At 46.5% G+C, this 22,207-nt stretch overlaps 1 long non-coding RNA gene and 1 other non-coding gene across 2 annotated transcripts; both read left to right on the top strand.

Annotated features, from left to right (window-relative positions):
* The first annotated feature begins 2,800 nt into the window (after window positions 1-2,800).
* LOC144576879 (uncharacterized) lies at window positions 2,801-19,831 on the top strand. The gene is made up of 3 exons (XR_013519523.1): window positions 2,801-9,106; window positions 9,432-9,698; window positions 10,290-19,831. It is a non-coding gene; the product is annotated as an uncharacterized LOC144576879 (long non-coding RNA).
* Window positions 10,834-10,907, top strand: TRNAN-GUU (transfer RNA asparagine (anticodon GUU)). Its single transcript has one exon. It is a non-coding gene; the product is annotated as a tRNA-Asn (tRNA).
* Window positions 19,832-22,207: the final 2,376 nt, after the last annotated feature.

Raw genomic sequence — 22,207 nt, 5'->3', positions numbered from 1 at the left:
CCATGCCCAGCCCATTTGATGTTTCTTATTGGGTAGGGCTGCTGGAAACCTTTCACATTTATGAATGAAGCCTAACCTCCTTCAAGCTATAGGGATATTTTTAGATAATTTTGCCTCATTTGGAGTGAGCGTAGACTGGGCAAACTTATTTCAAGACAGTACCATCTTTCAGTACCAGCTGAGGGCAGCAAGGAGACATAGTCCTTATTTTTACAAATTCTGGTTAGGGCTTTAGTAAGAAAGAAATAACAGAGCCCCTTTCTTGTCGTTCTGGTAAGCACAAGTTTTCCTAAATCTAGTGTTACTGTGTGTGCTGTTTTCTTTGTGAGGACACCCAATTTAAGCTCAGCTCCCAGTGGGAACTGGAGAAGGCGAATCACTGACAGGCTGTAAGGAAATTAGATTGTGGGATGATTAGAAATAAAATATGATTAAGGAATGTCTGTATAAACAGCATACGGAGAGCCCTGCTTTGTTACGGAATAAATTCTTTCAATTATTCAAATTTAGAGTAAATATGAAAAACTGAACTTCAATAGGAATATTGAAAAGCAATTTGTTATTTCCCGTGTGCATTTGTGAGTGAAAACCAGCTTGTCACCATCAGGAAACATTTATTCTCCATCTGATCCATGTCCCTTTTGTCTGCTAGTGCATGTAAGAAATATCCAAGCACCCACTCTTCCTTTAAAAAATTTTTTTTGAGACACAGTCTTGCTCTGTCCCCGAGGCTGGAGTGCAAAGGTACGATCTCGGCTCACTGGATTCAAGTTATTCTCCTGCCTCAGCCTCCTGAGTAGCCGGGACTACAGGTATGTGCCACCACACCCAGCTAATTTTTGTATTTTTAGTAGAGACAAGGTTTCGCCATGTTAACCAGGCCAGTCTCAAACTCCTGGCCTTGTGAGCCACCGAGCCCAGGCTACACTTTGTTTTTTTTTTTTTAAGAGATGCAGTCTTACTTTTTTGTGTAGGCTGGTCTCAAACTTTTGACCTCCAGCAATCCTCCCACCTTGGCCTCTCAAAGCGCTGAGATTACAGCTGCGAGCCACTTTGCCTGGCTTTATTTTTTACTGTCTAATAGAAAAGTGATATGTGTGATTATTGGAATTTGCATTAATTTGATCACAATGAGATTGAGGATTTTTCATATCACTACGGGCGTTCTGTGGCTGACTTGCTGAAGGCTGGTCTTAGGACCAAGAGGATACCTTATGGTGGAAATACCCAAGAACAGATTTCAAGTAGCCATATATGGCTGGAATGTCTGGAGATACCTAGCTTTTTTTTCCATCTCATTCATTTCAAGCCTGAAGCCATCTAATGTCAAGTCCGAAGCCCCCTGAAGGCCACTGTTAGGTGTCCTGGAACGGAAGGGGAGAAACACGCAAGGGTTTGTACCTGATGCTATTCGAAATACGTAACAGAGGCACCATCAATCAGATACCACACGTACAGAAATGTGGCATTTTAGTTGGTAACAGCATTGTCCTGAGCAAGGCAAGGCAGGCCTCACAGGGCCCTTGCTCAGCATGTTTGGAAGAGAATTGAGAAGGTTCCCACCCCTGTCTGAAATTCCACCACTCACCACTGAGTTTGAGGACCAAGCCTGTTTCTAGATATTCTCTTTTTTTTTTTTTTTTTTGAGATGGAGTCTTGCTCTGCCGCCCAGGCTGGAGGAGTGTAGTGGCGCAATCTCAGCTCACTACGACCTGCCAGGTTCAAGCGATGTCCCTGCCTTAGCAGGACACATCCTCTTTTAAAATGCAAGCATGTCTAGAATGACAGCACTGGATCCTCATATCTTAGTGAAGACATTTCTTCTTTATCCAGAGAAGAAATAAAGCAGCCTTTGGGAACAAGGGAAGGATGAAAAATGGGTGCAGAAAAGCAAAAGGGAAGAGGGTCACAGGAGCTGTGGGACAGCGTCGTGAAGTGTCCTCAGCTGAAGTTGGCTTCCCCGGAGCTGGCACTGAGCCTCGGAGCATGGCTGCCACATCTGCTGCCCACACACTGAAAGGCTCTCATGGGTGGTAAGCAGCCCTCGTCCTGAGCTCCTCAGCCCCTGAAGTGGTGCCCCTCCCTCCCAGCTGCTCCAGCCTCTCTCCTGAGATTCTTCCGCTCTATCCCCAAGTCCAGCAACCAAACTGGTAATACCAGGCTACCCAGAAGCCTCCAGGACTTCTCCTGGCATTGTGGACATTTGCTCTAAGCCTCACTGGCCATTCTACTTTTGGTTTTATTATTTTATTTTGAGACAGAGTCTCACTTCGTCACTCAGGCTGGAGTGCAGTGGTACAATCCCGGCTCACTGCAACCTCCACCTCCTGGGTTCAAGCTATTCTCCCACCTCAGTCTCCAGAGTAGCTGGGATTACAGGCATGTGCCAGCATACCTGGCTAATTTTGTATTTGTAGTAGAGACAGAGTTTCACCATGTTGGCCAGGCTGGTCTTGAACTCCTGAGCTCAGGTGATCCACCTGCCTTGGTCTCCCAAAGTGCTGGGATTATAGACGTGAGCCACCATGCCCAACCCATTCTACATTTTAATATCACTGCTTCCAAGAGCAGTCTCATTGATCATAAAACAAATCAAAAGAGATTCTGCTACATATTCAAACAGTTGTTGGCAACTTACTGCACTAATCATTGAAACTGTCTTTCAATCCCAGATCATTTCTCCTGCCCTTCTATGCCATGCTGGGACAGGAATGGGTTACTGGATATTTCTTTCTCTCTCTCTCCCTTTTTTTTTATTTTTAATTATTTTTAATTTTTATTTATTTATTTATTTATTTATTTTGAGACGGAGTTTGGCTCTTGTTACCCAGGCTGGAGTGCAATGGCGCTATCTTGGTTCACCGCAACCTCCGCCTCCTGGGTTCAGACAGTTCTGCCTCAGCCTCCCGAGTAGCTGGGATTACAGGCACGCACCACCATGCCAGCTAATTTTTTGTATTTTTAGTAGAGACAGGGTTTCACCATGTTGACTAGGATGGTCTCGATCTCTTGACCTCGTGATCTACCCGCCTCGGCCCCCCAAAGTGCTGGGATTACAGGCGTGAGCCACCACGCCCTGCCCTTTTTTTTTTTTTAATTGCTTGTTTATTTGTTTTTAATTTTTAATGTTGTTGTTTTTGTTTTGCTTTGTTTTTTAGAGACAGACTCTCACTCTGTCACCCGGGCTGGTATGATCATAGCTCACTGCAGCCTCGACCTCTTTGGTTCAAGAGATCCCCCCTCAGCCTCCTGAGGAGCTGGGACCGCAGATGCACACCACCATGCCCAGCTAATTTTGTTTATTTATCTTTTTTTGTAAAGCAGGATCTCCCTATGCTGCCCAGGCTGGCCTCAAACTTCTGGGCTCCAGCAATCCTCCTGACTCAGCCTCCCAAACTGCTGGGATTACAGGCATGAGCTACCTACCTGGGCTTTGCCTTTGTATTATTTTATTTTTAGTATTTCCTTACTTTCTGGCGCTATAAGGTGGTCCAGGACTGTCTTGTATCTTCCTGCCCTTTGTCCTATAATGAGGCACTTCTCCAAGGAGCCCTGGTTCTACTTATTGGAACTGTTGGAAACCAAGATCTAGGCCTGAGGTGCGCTTGCAACGTGCACTGTCACCAAGCTCGCTCAGTGATTCTTATGCACGCCACAGCTGGCGATCCCCTGCCCCAGCATCTCTGGAAGGCCACAATCATTCAGAGACAATAATATCATGCTCTGGTCTGGGGAGGTTTATATTTGCTCAGAGCCTTCCATGGGCCTCTGACATTCATTCGTCTTCAGGCTTGGAGTTTCTTGGAACATGCGTTTGTCCAGGAGGTGAAGAAACAGGACTTTTTGTATTAATTCAGTTTTGATTTCAACCACACGAAATTTACTACTCATTTAGAAGCTGAAACAAAATTTTAAATTAAAATAATGGAGAGGAAGAAATTGGGAGTCATTTGGGGGCTGGATACCCAGGGGGACAGGCATCACTGTCCCCCAGCCTGTTTGGGTATTTCTGCCCTAGGTCAGGAGACAGCAACCGTTTTCCTGTCAAGAATCAGATAGTAAATATTTTCAGCTTTGCAAGCTGGGCTGTCTCTGAGGCGGCTGCTCAATGCTGCGGCTGGGGCAAGAAGGCAGCCAAAAACAACATATAATTCAACATGCATGGCCGGGACCCAATAAAGATCTATTTACAAAAACAGGCATCCCGCCAGATGTGGTTCGGAGGCGCTAGTTTGCCCACTCCAAGCTAGATGAATGCACAAATTCAGTAAAGCCAACAAGTGCCTTGTCCCTTGGCAAAAGGCATCTGGCACCACTGGAGTGATGCTTTGGGGGTCTCACACCTCGCTGCTCCTTAGAGATGGGCAGGAAGTCTCTGCTCACCTCCCCTCCTCAGTGCAGAGGAGAGCTCGCTTACCTGTGATGTGCAGCTGTTCATTGTGTTTTCTTGATGTGGCCTCTGTTTAATCTAGATTAAGTTCAGGGCAACATGTTAAGCCCACCGCACCGCCCCACCTGATCTCTCTAGTGTAACTTGCAACCCAGAAAGGACCCACTTTGGGGTGTGGTGGGAGATGCTGATATTTTCATGGATTCCATTTAAATGTACTTATCTGTAGCAGTCAGAATATTGGTTGCAAACAACAGAAACTGCCCTTGATCATGAGAAACAGGAAACAGATGGTGTCAGCAGGCTCTCTGGGGCTCAGGGACGTGCTATGAGTGGTGCTGGGAGCCAGGGCACAGAGGTGCAGTGCTGGAAATGGCTTTATAACATTGGGAAGAATCTACACCGAGACAGTGGATCACTCAGCAAGGCTAGTTTACTTCCTGGGTTCATTGCTTGACCTCTCTGGGTCTCAGAGTGCTCACTTGAAAAATGGAAGTAACAAGGTGTAGCTGGGCGTGGTGGCCAGCTAAGGGGTTTCACCATGTTGGCCAGGTTGGTCTTGAACTCCTGACCTCAAGTGATCTGCCTGCCTTAGGCGTGAGCCTGTAATCTCAGCACTTTGGGAGGCCGAGGTAGGCAGATCACTTGAGACAAGGAGTTCAAGACCACCCTAGCCAACATGGCGATACCCTGTCTCTACTAAAAATATGAAAAACTAGCCAGGCATGGTGGTGCCCAGCTACCTGGGAGGCTGAGGCAGGAGAATCACTGGAACCCAGGAGGAGGTGCAGGTTGCAGTGAGCTGTGATCGCAACAAAACAAAGAAAACAAAGCTTATCTTCAGTCAAAAGTGAAAACATCTAGCTTACTGGCAGAATATCAAAAGATCATACAGTGTAACAGGCATTCCACAAGGGCTGTAAGGTGTGCTCTGCTTGTTAGTCTTCACAAATGTGAGGCAGGGTAAGTGTATTTTGCTCCATTTTTGGTTATTCTTTTTTTTTTTCTTTTTTTGAGACTGAGTCTCACTCTGTCCACCAGGCTGAAGTGCAGTGGCATGATCTTGGCTAACTGCAACCTTCACCTCCCAGGTTTAAGCAATTCTCCTGCCTCAGGTTCCCAAGTACCTGGGATTACAGGTGCCCGCCACTATGCCCAGCTAACTTTTTGTATTTTTAGTAGAGCCGGAGTTTCACCATGTTGGCCAGGTTGGTCATGAACTCCAGACCTCAAGTGATCCACCTGCCTCAGCCTCCCAAAGTGCTGGGATTACAGTCGTGAGTCACTGCACCCAGCCTGGTTACATATTCTTTGAAGAATAACTTAATTGCTTTGAGTAAGAGATAAGGTTTGCAGATCCAGGAGTTCTGATTTCTGGAGCAGGTGTTTCTATCACACCACATGTGGAACACTTGTTGATGCTTCTTCCTTATAATTGCAAAGAAATTTACAAGCTGTGGTTTATCCTCCATGTTAGAACTTCAGCGGATATGTGACAGGAAATGTCTATCTTAGCCTCAGTTCCTTAAAAGGTAGAGCAGGTGGCTCACACGTGTAATTCCAGTAATTCTAGCACTTTAGGAGTCTAAGGCAGGAGGATTGCCTGAGGTCAGGAGTTTGAGACCAGCCTGGCAAACATGGTGAAACCCCGTCTTTACTAAAAATACCAAAAATTAGCTGGGCGTGGTGGCACGTGCCTATAATCCCAGGTACTCGGGATGCTGAGGCACGAGAATCGCCTGAACCTGGGAGGCAGAGGTTGCAGTGAGCTGAGATCATGCCACTGCCCTCCAGCCAGAACACAGAGCAAGACTTCATCTCAAAAAAAAGAAAAAAGAAAAAACAGAGCATGAGGCAAAAGCATCTGTATGAATCCTTTAATATGAGTACAGTCCCAGGGAGGTGGCAGGGAGGGACAGGAAGCAGAGAGGAGGCAGTATGGCCCTGAGTCAGCCCTGGCTGGTGGCTTAGTCTGCTGCCTCTCATGTTTTTGGTTTTTTTTTTTTTGAGATGGAGTCTCGCTCTGTTGTCCAGGCTGGAGTGCAATGGCGTGGTCTTGGCTTACTGCAACCTCCACCTCATGGGTTCAAGTGATTCTCCTGCCTCAGCCTCCCAAGTAGCTGGGATTACAGGCACACGCTAATTTTTGTATTTTTAGTCGAGACAGGGTTTCACCATGTTAGCCAAGCTGGTCTCAAACTCCTGACCTCAGGTGATCCACCTACCTCGGCCTCACAAAGTGCTGGGATTATAGGCGTGACCCACTGCACCCTGCCGATCTGATTATTTAAAAAATATTATCAGCTTCTCCCTTAAGTAATGCTAGCAGTGGCTTATAGTCCCAATCACGTGTGTGCTGGGAGACAGGGCTGGGGCATGAAGGGAAGTATGTGTTAGGTGAGGCAAGAACAGGGAAGAGAACTGATCAGAGAAAGAGTGGCCACTGCAGTCTCAACACTGGGCAGCATATTTCTTTAAAAACACATTTCTGCCGGGCGCGGTGGCTCACGCCTGTAATCCCAGCACTTTGGGAGGCCGAGGTGGGTGGATCACGAGGTCAAGAGATCGAGACCATCCTGGTCAACAAGGTGAAACACGATCTCTACTAAAAATACAAAAAATTAGCTGGGCATGGTGGCGCATGCCTGTAATCCCAGCTACTCAGGAGGCTGAGGCAGGAGAATTGCCTGAACCCAGGGGGTGGAGGTTGCGGTGAGCTGAGATCGGGCCATTGCACTCCAGCCTGGGTAACACAAGCGAAACTCCGTCTCAAAAAAACAAAAAACAAAAAAAAAAACCACACACATTTCTGCTGGGCGCAGTGGCTCACACCTGTAATCCCAGCACTTTGGGAGGCCAAGGTGGGCAGATCGCAGGGTCAGGAGATCAAGACGATCCTGGCCAGCATGGTGAAACACCGTCTCTACTTAAAATACAAAAATTAGTTGGGGGTGATAGCATGTGCCTGTAATCTCAGCTACCCTGGAGGCTGAGGCAGGAGAATTGCTTGAACCTGGAAGGTGGAGGTTGCAGTAAGCTGAGATTGCGCCACTGCACTTCAGCCTGGGTGACAGAGCTAGACTCCATCTCAAAAAAATAAAAAAATAAAAAAAAATAAAAACAAAAAGAAAACACATGGATCCCATCCAGCAGTCGCACTTTGGATGGATACCTAGAAGAACTGAAAGCAGGCTCAAAGAGATATTTGCACATCCCTGTTCTTAGCAGCATTATTCACAACAGACAAAGGGTGGAAGCAACCCAGATGTTTGTTGATGGATGAATGGATCCACAAAATGTTGTGCATACATACAATGGAGTATTACCCTCAACACGAAGGAAATTCTGGCCAAGCGCCATGGCTCACGCCTGTAATCCCAGCACTTCGAGAGGCCAACGTGGGCAGATCACGTGAGGCCAGGAGTTCAAGACCAGCCTGGACCAACATGTCAAAACTCTGTCTCTATTATAAATACAAAAATTAGCCTGGTGTGGTGGCACACGCCTGTCATCCCAGCGACTCAGGAGGCTGAGGTAGGAGAATCACTTGAACCCAGGAGGCGGAGGCTGCAGTGAGCCGAGATCATGCCACTGCACTGTAGCCTGGGCAATGGATTGAGACTCTGTTTTAAAAAAAAAAAGAAAAAAAGGAAATTTTGATCCATGCTAAAACGAGATGATCCTTGAGGACATTATGCTAAGTAAGCCAGATGCAAAAGGATAATTATGGTCTGATTCCACTTATATGGAATGGACATCTCTAGAGTAGTCCAATTCATAGAGACAGAAGGTAGGATGGTAGTTCTCGGGGGCAGGAGGGAGGAAGAGTGGGGAGTTGTTTAAAGGGGAAAGAGGTTCAGATTTGCGGGATGGAAGGTGTTCTGGAGATGGGTGGTGAAGATGAGTGCAAGCTCAACCGAAAGTGGCTCAGATGCCAAGTTTTATGTTATGTGTATTTAACCACAACTGTTTTTAAAGAACATCTTTTCTTTTTTAGACGGAGTCTCGCTCTGTTGTCCAGGCTGGAGTGCAGTGGCGCAATCTCAGCTCGCTGCAACCTCCACCTCCCAGGTTCAAGAGATTCTCCTGGCTCAGCCTCCAGAGTAGCTGGGACTATAGGGATGTGCCACCATGCCCGGCTAATTTTTTGTATTTTTAGTAGAGATAGGGTTTCATTGTGTTAGCCAGGATGGTCTCGATTTCCTGACCTTGTGATTTGCCCACCTTGGCCTCCCAAAGTGCTAGGATTACAGGTGTGAGCCGTGCCGGGCCAAAGAACATATAATTTTTAAAAGGATGAGGGGAGCTCCAAGCACAAGGAAAAGAAGGTCTCTGGTTTGCCTGAGCTGCTAGTCCCGAAATTCACAGAGGGGGCCTTTCCTGTTTTGTCTCGTGCCTTGTGTGAGCACCTCATGAAGTCTTTTTAGGTTAATCTCTGGTGAAATGAAGATGAGCGAAGACAGAGCCCCTCCCATCCTCTGAGAAGCCAGACTTCTCCTTGACTGGCAGCCTTCCTTCCCACACTCTTCATTTCTCGCTTCTTCCTGGACACAGTTCAACACTGATCCCGGGGGTTTTGTGGCTTGAGCCGGGAGTGTGGTCACTGGAGGTGCAGCGGACCCCCAGGAAACACAGCTTTCTCTTCACCACGTGATTTGCAGAATCTCCTCCTGGTCTGGACCCTGGTCGATGGATGAAATGAGTACTCAGACACAGGTATGCAGTGTAAGAGCACCTCGATGATTGCCTGGTGCCCGCTTACCACTGATCACAGACAAACTAAAAAGTATTCTCCACGAGGGATCCACGGGAGCAGGGTCAGATGTTCCGAGCTTAAAGAATTGTTTTCACCCGTGTGTGATATTTATCTATCGTCCTGCCACTTTAGAATGCCCCATGACATAGTTTTCTACTTGGGAGGGTGGGGGGCTAGGTCTTCCTTGCCATTGTTCTTCTCAGCAAACAATATATTTTATCATGCGCTCAGCATTTCTCAGCAATCATACCCCTAGCATTTGTCAACATTTCCTTGTTTTAACAGAGCTAGGTAAACACGCACAGCTTTATCTTGGTGAACTATTCCTCGGAGGATTCCGGATCCACACCTGCAGACTATGCAAGGAGAAACAAGACAGCTCAATAACACAATCGGCAGTCATAGACCCTCCAAGTGTTTTCACTCAAATCACTGGATTTAGGGCTGCCAGTCCACCAGCAGCTCGGATTCTGAAATCAAAGTTAGATGTTCTTGAGGAGCTCGAAACACTCGTTTCATACCCGGTGACAGGTTTCCAACATGTCCTTTCAGGTGATGTTTTATTCTTTCCCAGTTATGTTCAATCTTATTACACTTTTAGAGTTAATAAAGTCAATCTCTTTTAACTCTCCCAGCACCGCAAGATATGGGGAGTTTAGCACAGCTCTGAATCTAAAGAGCTTTTATTCTTTATACATTCTGATGAATAAGAATTAGGGCCTGATCTTCTATTACCTTTTCCTTCCCAGACTTTTATTGTTTTAGGGCCATCGGTATTTGAAAAAAAATTTTTTTATTCAGCTCTTATCATCGGCGATACAATTTTTGGTCGTGGTCCTACTAATCTCCCATTTCTCCAGGCAATAGAGTTGTTAATCTCAGTATGTATAAATTCTGAATAACTGTAGTTCTTTATCCACCATCTAAATTCCATGTCACTGCAAGAGGACTGCCCGGTGCAATCAATGCTAAGTATCCCTTAGGGACCAGGAATCAATAATAATCCCATAGGAATTGTTGCGCAGCACCTCAGCCTCTACCACAACAAATCCTCCCAGATTAATGTTTTTAACTTAGGGACCATTCTTTACCTTATCTATATTCAGGTTTTGAAGACTGAAACATTGTTATTTTATTTCCTAGACTATTACAGCGAATACTAAGTCCAGAGATCATATGCGACAAAGGAGGGAAAGAATGCGTGCCCAATATGTGAAACGTCCTTCCAAAAATACTCACTGGAGTGGTGATAACTGCCATCACGGCTATCATCAGGTCAGTTACTCCTATAACAGGCTCTTCAGCCAGCTGCCAAAGCTTCTGGATTTGACCCCAAGTCGGTGGCGATGTTTGGCGCGTTCTCCTCATGGGAATAGTACTTTGCCTCAGTGTTAGTCTCGCCATTTCTGTGACTGAGGAGTCCTCTGCAAGTCTCTTTTGATAGCTGGCTCATAATAAGGCTTTAAATGTCTGGATGGTACCCACGCCGGTTGTTGATTTAGACCTGAAGATACACAAGCAAATCCTCTGCCTCGTGTTATTACATTACTTCTTTCCCAATTTTTTCATGAGTGGATCTTGCCACCAGATTAATCGCCTTAAGTTCTCATCCCTGGGTTGCTTTATCAAATGTTGTTCAGCCACTGTTAATTGCCATCCCCATGGGAGGCTTGAAAAATTTAAAGCCGTCTCTGTGGCACAATTGGTTAGCGTGTTTGGCTGTTAACCAAAAGGTTGGTGGTTCGAGCCCACCCAGGGACATCATTGTCATTGACCTTTGGCTGGGTGCGGTGGCTCACGCCTATAATCCCAGCACGTTGGGAGGCTGAGGCAGGTGGATCACGAGGTCAAGAGATCGAGACCATCCTGGTCAACGAGGTGAAACCCCGTCTCTACTAAAATAAAAAAATTAGCTGGGCAAGGTGGTGCGTGCCTGTAGTCCCAGCTACTCGGGAGGCTGAGGCAGGAGAATTGCTTGAACCCAGAAGGCGGAGGTTGCAGTGAGCCGAGATCATGCCATTGCACTCCAGTCTGGGTAACAACAGCGAAACTCCATCTAAAAAAAAAAAAAAAAAAAATTCAAAGCCAGCAATGCTAGGTTTAACCGCATTTGTGGGGTTCTACATTCTCCGTCCCCTCCTCATTATTTTCGTAGTTGCTGTTTAAGGGAAAGATTGATTCACTCCACAATAGCCTGTCCTTGAGAGTTATGAGGAATACCTGTAATAATGTGTGGTCTCCACTGAGTAAAAAGTACTGTTGAAGATTGACCAATATATCCTGGGCATTATCGGTTTTTATGGAGGATGGAATATCCATAACAGCAAAACAATGTATAAGATGTCTTTTGACCCAGCAGATGATTCACCAGTCTGACATGTAGCCCAGACAAAGTGGCGAACACGTATACATGCTAATTTCCCAAAAGATGACGCATGAGTGACGTCCATTTGCCACAAAGTATTTGGTTCCAATTCCTGGGGGTTTACACCCTGGTTGGGAGGAGAATTGACCGGCTGACAAGTCGGACAATTCTGAACAGTCTCTTTGGCTTTTTTCCAAGTCAGATTTTTTCCGCAGCCCTGCTGCATTTCAGTGTGTCAGTGTGTGGAAGTGTTGAGCATCGGCTAGAACTGTATCTACTCACCGATCTGCAGACTGATTACCAGCCGTGAGAGGCCCGGGGAGAGCGCCATGAGCCCCAACCGGCGTAATGGGAAAGGGACATGTCCTTTTTCTAATTTTTATCTGTAATCGAGTAAATAATTCCATTAGTTGATCGTCTGGGTTAAAACGCAATTGGGCACATTCAATTAGGTGGGTAGAATGAATAACATACAGAATCAGATATCATATTTATAGATTTTTTAAAGTTTGATATTACTTCAATTACAGCTACCGATTCTGCTCTTTGGGCTGACGTATACAAAGTTTGAATGACTTTACTCTTAGATCCCAAATAAGAAGCCTTCCCATTGCTGGATCCATCCGTAAAAATATTTTCTGCTCCTTCTAATTGGATTAGACTTAGTACTTTTTAGTAATATCCAATGGGTCAACTTCAAAAATTGAAAAATGTTATGTTTTGGATAATGATTATCTATCATGCCCGCAAAATTTGCCAAATCCGTTTGCCACATAATGCTGTTAATATATGCTTGATGAATTTGAATTTTTGTAAGAGGTACTATTATTCTTTTAGGATCAAATTCATGGAGTTTCCCAACTCGGGATCTTCCTATTCTAGTCATAGTTGCAATAGGATCTAAATAAAGAGTAAGAGTACACATGCTATTGTGAGGTAAAAATAACGATTCCACTAAGTCCCGATTTTGGATAGTAACCCCTGTTGGAGAATGTTTGATTTAAAAAGTCAGCAATTCTTTTTCTTTTTTTTTTTTGAGATGGAGTTTCGCTTTTGTTACCCAGGCTGGAGTGCAATGGTGTGATCTCCGCTCACCGCAACCTCTGCCTCCTGGGTTCAGGCAATTCTCCTGCCTCAGCCTCCTGAGTAGCTGGGATTACAGGCACGCGCCACTATGCCCAGCTAATTTTTTTTGTATTTTTAGTAGAGACGGGGTTTCACCATGTTGACCAGGATGGTCTCAATCTCTTGACCTCGTGATTCACCCGCCTCGGCCTCCCAAAGTGCTGGGATTACAGGCGTGAGCCACCACGCCTGGCCCAGAAAATCAGCAATTCTAAAGGCTCATCCTATTCACCTGGGCTTTGTGTATTTGTTCTTCAATTAACCATAATTCTGCTTCAGCGTTTTTAGTCAATTCTGAAGGACTATTTAAGCTAGAGTTTCCTCAGAAGATAGAGAATAAATTGCTCATAGCATAAGTTGGAATGCCCAAAGTAGGTCATAATCCAGTTCATATCCCCAAGCAATTTTTGGAAACCATTTAAAGTTTTCAGTTTATCCCTCCTGATAGACACCTTTTGGGGTGTTACAGTCGTGTTAGCCACCAAGGGGCCCAAATATGAATAAGGAGTTGTGGTTTGAGTCTCACCTGGAGTTATTACTGACCCAGCAGAAAATGGGATAGATTTTCTCAGATGACCATAACATTTTATCAGAAGTCCTCTATTTGGTGCAGTGCAAAGAATGTCATCCATGTAATGAACGATTTAACATTGAGAAAAATTCTTTCTAGTAGTCTGGAGAGCTTGGCCTACATAGGTTTGACAGACTGGGACTGTTTAGCGTCCCCTGTGGGAGTACTTTCCAATGATATCTTTTAGCAGGTTTTTGATTATTTATGGATGGAACAGTGAATGCAAGCCCTTCATAATCTTCATCTACCAACAAGATGGTAAAAAGAAATCCTTCAAATCAGTAACAATTAATGGCCATTTCTTTGGGATCAGGTGGGAGAGGCAAACCGGGCTGTAAAGGTCCCATGACGGTGACCTGGGTCATAACAGCATTGGTTGCTCTAAGGTCTGTTAACACTTTCCATTTCTCTGATTTCCTTTTTATAACAAAAACAGAAGAATTCCATGGTGAAAATGTGGGAGAGATATGTCCTTTTTCTAATCGTTCAGTAGCCACATTTTCTGAAGCCTCCAGTTTCCCTTTTGTTAGCAGCCACTGCTCTGTCCATATAGGTTTTGTCGTCATCCATTTCAAGGCGCTAGGCTCTGCGGGCTTAGCAACAGCCGCCATCGGAAAGGCTATCCTAAGTCCCGATGAGAATTTTGTCCTTTAATTTCTTTTTTTTTGAGACGGAGTTTCGCTCTTGTTGCCCAGGCTGGAGTGCAATGGCATGATCTCGGCTCACTAGATGAGCCGTGATCTCGGCTCATCTAGCCACTGTGCCCAGCTCATTTTAAAATTATTTGTAGCAACCCAGATAAGGAGGGGGTGGTCTCACTATGTGGGCCAGGATGGTTTTGCATTCTTGGGCCAAAGCAATCCTCCTGCTTCAGCTTCCTGTGAGCCACTGTGCCCGGCCAGTCCTCATCCTAGTGCCCTGAGCCCTTGCGGTGGGCTTCTCAGCCTCGATTGCCATCTTCGGGAGCGGGCTCTGGCCCATTGGGCCCAGATGCTCTTTAGGTCCCTGACAGGTCTATGTCCCAGCAATGGAGGTGAAGGCAGTGCTGGACCAGTGGTGCTGGGCATCAGAGCACCACTCTCAGGCCTGCGGCAGCTCAGGAAATCAGCAGTGATTCTTGGGTCAAAAGGTCAGAAGCTGCTGAGTATGAAGTATGAAGTCATAGCCAGACTCCCAGGCTACCAGGGCACAGGCCGCCATGCTGGCAAAGCAGGCCTCAGAGGTGAAGGCTGGATAGTGGAGGCTGGGTCCTCTGCTATGGTTACAGTGTGGGCTGCAGGCCAAGACTTTCACTGCCTTTCCTTGGGGAGAGAGAAGCCCCAGGTGACTCCCAGTTCACAGTCTCAAGCCTGAGTGTTGGACTCTCAGCAGTCTTAGCGATTGGCTCCTTCTGGTTCCCTGGGTAGTAGTCCAGGGAGTCCCGGTAGAGACCTGTCCAAGGTCCTCACCCCTGGCTGAAGTCACCCCTCCACCTTCTCTTCCTCCTCCTCAACCCTCCTTACCCTCTCCCTCCCCAAAAAGATGAGGCTTTTTTTTTTTTTTTTGTCACTTAAAGAATAAAAGAGCAAACAATATTTTTATGCCCTTTCCCCAAGACCTGCCACTGTGATTCTTTTTCAGGGTAATTACATCCTGTCCATTCCAGGTGACCTTCCAGGACAATGGAGCCACCTACTCTCCCCTCTCATAACTCACTTACGCTCTTCTACCCTGCTTTTTTTTTTTTTTTCCTTTAGATGGAGTCTTGTTCTTGTCACCCAGGCTCGAGTGCAATGGCACAATCTCTGCTCACTGAAACCTCCACCTCCCGGGTTCAAGTGATTCTCATGCCTCAGCCTCCCAAGTAGCTGGGATTACAGGCTAATTACCACCACGCCTGGTTAATTTTTTGTACTTTTAGTAGAGACAGGGTTTCACCATGTTGGTCAGGCTGGTCTTGAACTCCTGACCTCAGGTGATCCACCTGCCTCAGCCCCCTAAAGTTCTGGGATTATAGGTGTGAGCCACAGCACCTGGCCTTTAATATGTTAATAACCTGTCCAGCCATAATAGCGCTCATCTCCTGAATTTCAACCCAGATGTGAGGGATCTCCAGGCAATACTCCCTGCAGTTGTACAATGTCCCATTCTGGAAGCCTTTTTCAAAGCTCCTCTCAGCTAACACATCCTATACCCTAGTTGTAATGGTGGAGGACAAATTTTTTGTTGTTGTTTTGTTTTTGTTTTTTTGTGATGGAGTTTCACTCTTGTTGCCCAAGCGGGACTGCAATGGTGTGATCTTGGCTCACTGAAACCTCTCCCTCCTGAATTCAAGTGATTCTCCTGCCTCAGCTTCCCAAGTAGCTAGGATTACAGGTATGTGCCACCACACCCAGCTAATTTTGTATTTTTAGTAGAGATGGGGTTTATCCATGTTGATCAGGCTGGTCTCGAACTCCTGACCTCAGGTGGTCTGCCTGCCTTGGCCTCTCAAAGTGCTGGGATTACAGGCATGAGCCACTGTGCCTGGCCAGGACAAATGTTTTATGCCCCCTGGCATGGCATATGGGGAAATGGGGATGTGCCAGCAGGTTTACAACTTTCCCTATAGACCCAAGGAAGTGATTGGTCAGGCTGGGAATAGGACGCTTGGCTAGCGATGCTGATTCACTCTGGATGGAAACCTGTCATTTGCTAAGTGGACAGCTCCTGTCAGACTTAATCTCATGCAGGGACTTCCAGACACCATTGTCATGGAGACAGGTCCTATTTCTGTGGCCGGAGAGGAGGAATGCTATCTGGATGCTCCATGATGTTCTGGCTCAGCACTAGAGAACTGAGTCTTTCACGGGGAAATAAGGAACCAGAAAAAGTTCAGCAATATGGTCCGGACTCACGGGACGCTCACTTTCTGCACCCATCTGTGTCAGCAGAGTCAGCTCCGAGGGATGTCAAAAGAGCTGAAAAATGTTTTAAAACTGTCACTCTCTTGCCCGACACACAAGCATTCATGTCATTGAATTTTTTTTTTTTTTTTGAGATGGAGTTTTCTCTTGTTGCCCAGGCTGGAGTGCAATGGTGCAATTTCGGCTCACTGCAACCTCCGCCTCCTGGGTTCAAGAGATTCTCCTGCCTCAGCCTCCAGAGTAGCTGGGATTACAGGCGTGCACCACTACACCTGGCTAATTTTTGTATTTTTAGTAGAGATGGGATTTCTCCATGTTGGTTAGGTAAATATCAATCTCCCAACCTCAGGTGATCTGCCCACCTTGGCCTCCCAAAGTGCTGGGATTACAGGTGCGAGCCTCCATGCCTGGCCTGTAATCTCTCTCTTGCCCACACACACTTCATATCTACGGTGTTTCCTTCTTATTGCTGCTCAGACCTGAGGAGGGAGCAGGAAAGATAGAGGACTATCGATGAACTTTCCTGTATCTTTCCTGCTCCTGGAGGCTGAGTTCTGAGGTTCCCCTGGTTCCAAGGTCACAATTTCCCATTTTGGTACAATCCTTATTTCATTCCTACCAAATAAGGGGCTCTCAGAAATGTCATTAGTCCTCTAAAAATGAAGTGAAATGAAAGAACACAATATGTATACATATATATATATATATGTATGTATGTTTTTGAGACAGGGTCTTGCTCTGTTGCCCAGGCTGGAGTGCAGTGGCACAATCATAGTTCACTGTAGCCTTGACCTCCCAGGCTCAAGTGATCCTTCCTACCTCAGCCTCAGGAGTAGCTGGAACAACAGGTGCCACCACACCTGGCTAATTTTTAAATTTTTTATAGAGACAGGGTCTCCCTATGTTGCCGAGGCTGGTCTCAGACTCCTGAGCTCAAGCAATCCTCCTGCCTCGGCCTCTCACAGTGCTGAAATTGCAGACATGAGCTACCATGCCCAGCCAACTGTATATTCCTAGTATGAAGTATATTAATGGGCTTTTGAATGTTCGTTTCAGGATGACATTTGTTAAGTGGGCCATGGCATCATCTGAGACCTCATCTACATGAACACCTCTACCCAAGAGTCATTTAAACTTTACATGAGTTATGCCCTCAGTTCCTGGTAGACCAAGTGGTGAATTGAGTCAATGCCATTGTCAACACTCAACAAAGTTAAACAGGCAAAAAAGACTTCATTCAAGACTTGCACAATCAGCCAGACATGGCGGCTCATGTTTGTACTCGCAGCACTTAGGGAGGCCAAGGCCAAGGATTGCTTGAGCCCGGGAGTTCGAGACCAGCCTGGGCAACATAGTGAAACCCTGCCTCTATTTAAAAATAATAATAAAAGGCCGGGCACGGTGGCTCACGCCTGTAATCCCAGCACTTTGGGAGGCCGAGGCGGGTGGATCACGAGGTCAAGAGATCGAGACATGGTGAAACCCCGTCTCTACTAAAAATATAAAAAATTAGCTGGGCATGGTGGCTTGTGCCTGTAATCCTAGCTACTCAGGAGACTGAGGCAGGAGAATTGCCTGAACCCAGGAGGCGGAGGTTGCGGTGAGCCAAGATCGCACCATTGCACTCCAGCCTGGGTAAAAAGAGTGAAACTCCGTCTCAAAAAAATTAAAAAAATAAAAATAATAAAAGCCTCATGCAATAGAGGAGAGAACCTGGGCTCAATTCTGCTGAACTGAAGAGCTGGAGTGGTTTAAAGAGCTGCAGGGTGTGGTAATCATAGGCCACTGTGTTTGCTAATTGGTCTTCACAACTCAGAGTAAGGTTTCTACTGAATTTATGCCCCTACTCTTCCACAGAGATCAAGAAATAGGGTGCCACCTCCTTCAATGTTCACTTTTGAAAAAGATGACCCCAGCCACATGTGGTGGTACATGCCTGTAATCCCAGCACTTTGGGAAGCTGAGGCAGCAGGATTGCTTGAGCCCAGGAGTTCAAGGCCAGCCTGGACAACCTAGGGAGACCTCTATGAAAAATAAAAAATTAGCAGGGTATGGTCACACATGTCTGTAGTCCCAGCTCCTCGGGAGGCTGAAGTGAGAGGAGCACTTGAGCCTCCTCGAGGAGGTTGAGGCTGCAGTGAGCTGTGATCACACCACTGTACTCCAACCTGGGTGACAGAGTGAGACCTTGTCTCAAAAAAAAGATCCTCAGGTAGGTCCTTGAGAAAGACATTTACTGGGCTGTGAAGCTGCAAGAAGTTGTGTATATTTCAAAGAGTCAGAGAAAGAATTTGCAATTGCAAGTTTGTTCCCTCCCCTCCCCTCCCTTCCCCTCCCCTCCACTTCCTTCTTGACAGGGTTTCACTGAGGCTGGAATGTGCTTCTGTAATCACAGCTCACTGCAGCCTCCTTTTTTTGGACTCAGGTTTTCCTCCCAGCTCAGCCTCCTGGGTAGCTGAGACTACAGGCACATGCCATCATGCCCGGCTAATTTTTAAAAAATATATTATTTTTAATAGAGACAAGGTCTTGCTATGTTGCCCAGGCTGGTCTCAAACTTCTGAGCTCAAGCAATCCTCCTTGCCTTGGCCTCCCAAAGTGCTGAGATTACCCACATGAGTCACTGTGCCCGGCTACAATTCCAAGTTTCCTAGAGTGATTGTGAGAAGAAAAGGGAGCTCAGGGGCCTGTGGTTGGGAAGAAGCCTTCTAAAGTTTAGCCAGAATCGGGGGAATGGTAAGGTCATCTTGGTTATCTAAGTCAGTCCTTCATAAATACACCCCAAAATTCACTGTTCTGCTTGGGAAACGCTTTAAGCCCAGTGATACATAAACTTGAACATTTCAGGCTCCTGGATGGGTGCTTTCTTATGAATAGCCCATTGAAATGATCTCGTAAATGTTTTCTTTCAATGCTTTCATACCAGAGTACTTTGGTTGATGAATTCAACAAACACTTAGGAAGCATCTGGTCTGTACCAGCACCATATTAGGTATGAACAAGGTGGCAACATCCCTCAGAGACACCACAGCACTGAAGAGATGGGTGACTAAATGAATATTTTAAACATGATATGAATCTGGGTGCAGTGGCTCATGGCTGTATTCCCAGCACTTTGAGAGGCCATGGCAGGTGTGTTACCTGAGGTCAGGAGTTCGAGACCAGCCTGGCCAACATGGCGAAACCCTGTCTCTACTAATAATACACAAATTAGCTGGGTGTGGTGGCACATGTCTACAATCTCGGCTACCCAGGAGGCTGAGGCTGGAGAATTGCTTGAACCTGGGAGGCAGAGATAGCAGTGAGCTGAGATGGTGCCACTGCACTCCAGCCTGGGCGACAGTGGGAGATTCCATCTAAAATAAATAAATATAATGTGAGAGTTCCTCAAAATAGTAAACAGAGTTACATATGACCCAAGAATTCCACTTGTAGATATCTACCCAGCAGAAATGAAAACATATGACCGGACACGGTGTCTCATGCCTGTAATTCCAGCACTTTGGGAGGTCAAGGCGGGCAGATCATAAGATTAGGAGTTCGAGATCAGCCTGTCCAACATGGCAAAATGCCGTCTCTACTAAAAATAAAAATTTAGCCAGGCATGGTGGCAGGCGTCTGTAATCCCAGCACTTGGGGAGGCCAACGCAGGTGGATCACCAGGTCAGGAGTTCAACCTGATGAATTCAACAAACATTTAGGAATCATACAATCTCCTGGGTAGCTGAGATTGTAGACATGTGCCACCACGCCCAGCTAATTTGTGTATTATTAGTAGAGACAGGGTTTCGCCATGTTGGCCAGGCTGGTCTCGAACTCCTGACCTCAGGTGACACACCTGCCATGGCCTCTCAAAGTACTGGGAATACAGCCATGAGCCACTGCACCCAAATTCATATCATGTTTAAAATATTCATTTATTCACCCATCTCTTCAGTGCTGTGGTGTCTCTGAGGGATGTTGCCACCTTGTTCATACCTAATATGGTGCTGGTACAGACCAGATGCTTCCTAAATGTTTGTTGAATTCATCAACCAAAGTACTCTGGTATGAAAGCATTGAAAGAAAACATTTATGCCTTCAGTTTATGTCTGGCCAACATAGCGAAACCCTGTCTCTACTAAAAATACAAAAAATTAGTTAGGTGTAGTGGTGTGCACCTGTAATCCCAGCTACTTGGGAGGCTGAGGCAGGAGAATCACGTGAACCCGGGAGGCAGAGGTTGCAGTGAGCTGAGACTCAGTCTCAAAAAATAAATAAAAGATGTAAGCAGCAGAATCACCAGGGCCTTATGACTAAGGAGCTGGGCTGTGAGGGGTGAGGGGTGTGCACTTCCCATGGTGCCTGAGCTTCTAATTTGAAGAGCTGGGGGATTAACGATGAGCTCATTCACAGAGATGAGGAAAACAGCAAAAAGAGAAATCTCAAAGGAGGTGTCTTTGGACAAATCCAGCATACAGTACTTGTGGGGCTAAATCAGGTCTTCTGACATCCAATCCAGCACTCTTCTCTTCTTCCCTCAGCCACTGGAACCATGCCTCTGCCTTGAGGGGAGGAGATGTGTTGTCCTTTGGGGTATAATGTCACAAGGAGGCCACTTCTGCAGCACACTGAGCCGTGGTGGGCAGCCCGAGGGTAGGGGCAGCTGAAGGTGAAATGTGTGGAGATGAATGTCCCTGGTCTAGAGGGAGAGAAAGTGCCAAGGCACTGACCAATCACGGAAACCAGCTATGGGCAGAACACTCCTTGGAGCAGGTCCCTGTAGCCACTGGGAATCTCAGGTGGGCTGGGCGCGGTGGCTTCCACCAGTAATCCCAGCACTTCGGGAGTCCAAGGCAGGGGGATTGTTTGAGGTTAGGCATCAGACTAGCCTGGACAACATAATAAGACCCTGTTTCTAGGATTTTTTTTTTTTGAGATGGAGTCGCACTCTGTAACCTAAGCTGCAGTGCAGTGGCACTATCTTGGCTCACTGCAACCTGTCTCCCAGGTTCAAGCAATTCTCCTGTCTCAGTCTCCTGAGTAGCTGGGATTACAGGTACCCACCACCATACTTAGCTAATTTTTGTATTTTTAGTAGAGATGAGTTTTCACCATGTTGAACAGGCTGGTCTTGAACTCCTGACCTCAGGAGATCCACCTGCCTTGGCTTCCCAAACTGCTGGCATTACAGGTGTGAGGCACTGTACCCAGGCTTTTTTATTTTTTTGAGACAAACTCTAGCTCTGTCACCCAGGCTGGAGTGCAATGGCCTGATCTTAGCTCACTGCAACCTCTGTCTCCTGAGTTCAAGTGATTCTCCTGCCTCAGCCTCCCAAGTAGCTGGGGCTACAGGAACATGCCACCACACCTGGCTGATTTTTGTATTTATAGTAGAGACAGGGTTTCGCCATGTTGGCCAGACTGGTCTAGAACTCCTGGCCTCACGTGATCCACTCACCTTGGCCTCCCAAAGTGCTGAGATTATAGGTGTGAGCCACCGTGTCCAGCTGAAAGTCTTTCCTTTGTTTAAATAGGCATGGGGGAGGGCCTCGCTATGTTGCCCAGGCTTGTCTCCAACTCCTCAAGTGATCCTCCTGCCTTAGCCTTCTAAAGTGCTGGGATTCCAGGCATGAGCCACTTTGCCCAGCCGACAAGAAAGTCTTATAAGAGGGAAGCTTAGCAAAATGTTAAACAGTGCCCAAAGGCTGACAGCAAAGTGTTCCTGATGATGGTCCCTAAGAAAGGACAACGACAGTAACGCATCTCCAGAGGGACTGTGCTCTGATGGCCATGTCGGTGTTGATTTCATTAGCGCTCCCATTTCTGGGATGCCTGTGGTCCTAGAGATGCAGGATTAGCTGTGGAGCTTTTCAGATACCTGCCCTCCTCTTGTTCCACGGTAGAAGGTGATTGACTCTCGGTCTTGCTGTTTTTATTTTTAAATTTTAAATTTTATTTATTTATTTATTTATTAGATGAAGCCTTGCTCTGTCACCCATGCTGGAGTGCAGTGGAGCGATCTTGGCTCACTGCAACCTCTGCCTCCCGGGTTCAAGTGCCTCAGCCTCTCCTGCCTCAGCCTCCTGAGTATCTGGGATTACACGTGCCTGCCACCATGCCTGGCTTTTTTTTT

This window comes from Callithrix jacchus, chromosome 7 (genome assembly GCF_049354715.1).
Source record: "Callithrix jacchus isolate 240 chromosome 7, calJac240_pri, whole genome shotgun sequence".
Lineage (NCBI taxonomy): Eukaryota > Metazoa > Chordata > Mammalia > Primates > Cebidae > Callithrix > Callithrix jacchus.
The sequence above is the reverse complement of the archived record's forward strand: the minus strand, read 5'-3'. Positions and strand labels throughout refer to the sequence as shown.